We start from the raw sequence: 2896 nt of genomic DNA, 5'->3' as shown, positions 1-2896 counted from the left end.
AGTGATTCAGGGCAGACGAGTGGCTGCTGGGGGATGGGGCATGGGGAAAGGGGAACACGGAGATGGGCTGGAGGATGGGCGCACCAAGGGCACTTGACACTGGAGGGTGATGAGCATGTAGACTATCTTGACTGTGGCTGGCACGGATGTTTGGAAACAGACAGTCGTTCTACTGGGAGAATACACTGGTACAGGCACTTTGAGGAGTGGCCTATCTGGTGAAACTAAAGATCTGTGTACTTCCTGGCACAGCACTTCTAAGCCTGGGCACAGCCCCCAACGCTGAGATCAGTAAACTGCGGCCCACAGCCTAGACCTTGTTTTGGTAAAGTGCGTTTTATTGAGCATAGCCGCACACATGCGTTTACATTGTCTAATGCTGCATTCATGCTACATTGGCTGAGTTCAATGGCTGCAACAGAGACCATCTGGCTCAAAAAAACCTAAAGTATTTACTATCTGGCTCTTCACAGAAAGTGGCCTGATTCTTGCTGGAAGAGACACTGGCTCTTGAAAGCAACCTGCCTAACAGATCAACAATAAGATGGCATTAGAAACTCACAAAACTTCACGATGTACATGCAAAGCAGAGATACACACCAAGTTCATCCTAGGGACTGCCCTCAGGGGAACGAGACTGGGGCAGGGGAACAAAGGACTTTGGCTCTTCCTACAGGTTTTCTTTTTAAGACAGTCTTGCTCTGTCATCCAGGAGGGAGAGCAGTGGCGCAATCACCACTTAATACAACCACCACTGCCTCCTGGGACCAAGTGATTCTTATGCTTCGGCCTCCTGAGTAGCTGAGACTACAAGTGCACACCACTATGCCCAGCTAATTTTTGTATTTTTAGTAGAGAGGGGGTTTGGCCATGTTGGCCAGGCTGATCTCAAACTCATGGCCTCAAGCAATCCGCCCACCTTGGCTTCTCAAAATGCTGGGATTACAGGTATAAGCCACCATGCCTGGCCACATTTTTATTTATTTAAAAAAAAAAAAAAAAGTAGCTGGCCAGGCATGGTGGCTCACGCCTGTAATCCCAGCACTTGGGGAGGCCGAGGCAGGTGGATCACGAGGTCATATCAATGCCATCCTGGCCAACATGGTGAAACCCCGTCTCTACTAAAATACAAAAATTAGCTGGGGGTGGTGGCGCATGCCTATAGTCCCAGCTACTCAGGAGGCTAAGGCAGAATTGCTTGAACCCAGGAGGCGGAGGTTGCAGTGAGCTGAGATCGCACCACTGCACTCCAGCCTGGCGACAGAGGAAGGCTCCGTCTCAAAAAAATAAAGGTAACAAAAATGTTTTAAGAAGACCAACAAGTTAAAGTCTGATGTTTATCAATATCCTAAAGAAAATCACACAGACACTTGCTGTCTCCCTATCTAACTGCAACATACATCACACCTGACTTTGAAGTACTCACTAATTACTCTTTTTCAAAGCAGTAGATGTTCACAAAAAAAAAGACATTTTTCCTTTTATCTTCTGAAGCCAAAAGATTTATCAATCTGAAATAATTTAATCTTCCAAGGACACTTTGAAACACAATCCTAATATGCTCTGTATAAACATCATGGCTATAAAATTTAAACCAATGGATGCTTCAAAGGTGACCTCCACTAGGAGCTTGGAGGAACACATTCAAGGTTTTTGACTGGGTCTCAGAACCACCACCAGGAACACCAGGACCACCCCTCATGCATATGGAAAGGACTATGGGGTATCAACATTCAACAGAAAACAGGCTGTAGAAGGCATTTCTCCTCTCAGCAAGCAGATAGTGGTAATGTCAGCAAAGCCTCCTTTGACAACTTTCCGTTATTATTGTTAAAAGGGCTCCCTCTACTGTTAGTCTCAATTGTACAGTTCTCATTGGCTATTTCAAGCCCTAGCTTCATGACAAACTAGGACATGTTAAGCAGAATTATCTAAAACAACCATTAATTCAGCTGCAGAAAAATACATATATGTGTGCATGTGTGTGTGTGCACACCCCCATATATAAAACTTTTTTAAACTGTTGAGTGATTAGACTAACTATATTTTTTTCTTTTAAACGGGAGTTTTTTGTATATTCTTCCTCTTTAAAGTCACTGTAAGAGAAACCTGCCTGTGGCATTTGAGGCACACCCCTCTGGCCCACAGGTGCTCGCCCCCATGGCCTTGTGCTCAAGGAAAGGGCAGTGGCTGGCAAGAGGCCACAGGTCCCAACAAAATCACATCACACATGTGTAAGGAGGACTGCAGGGAGTCAGGTATAATAGAACACACATTTAGAACGCAGTCTTAAAAACACTGTACAGCCTCTTACTTTGCAATCAGCCAAGGCCAGGCGGCCAGGCGGCCAGGCAGCCAGGCTCTCGGTCTGCAAACAGACCTGGGAGAAGGGATGGGCAAGGCTGGAAGGGGAGAGTCAGGAAGTCAGAGCCCAACAGGGCTTTGGCTCTTGGCTCCTCAGCTTCCCAAGCAAGCCACTGCCGCCTCCCAAGACAGGGCTGTACACCAGGCCAGGGAAGCAGCCCCACACAGAGAGTCCCATACTTTATATCCTCCCAATTGGGAGCAGGGAGGAATTATATATTTTTTTTTTCTTTCTGAGGCAGGGTCTCACTCCGTCACCCAGGCTGGAGTGCAGTGGCGCAATCTCAGCTCACTACAACCTCTACCTCTCAGGTTCAAGCAATTCTCCTGCCTCAGCCCCACAAGTAGCTGGGACTACAGGCATGCACCACCACACCCGGCTAGTTTTTGTATTTTTTGCAAAGACAGGGTTTCGCCATGTTGCCCAGGCTTGTCTTGAACTTCTGGGCTCAAGTAATCTACCTGCCGTGGCCTCCCGAAGTGTTGGGATTGCAAGCGTGAGCCACCACACCTGGCAAGGAATAGCATTTAA

Source organism: Cebus imitator, unplaced genomic scaffold, assembly GCF_001604975.1.
Source record: "Cebus imitator isolate Cc_AM_T3 unplaced genomic scaffold, Cebus_imitator-1.0 Scaffold106, whole genome shotgun sequence".
Taxonomy (NCBI): Eukaryota; Metazoa; Chordata; class Mammalia; order Primates; family Cebidae; genus Cebus; species Cebus imitator.
Note: the sequence above shows the minus strand (reverse complement) of the source record.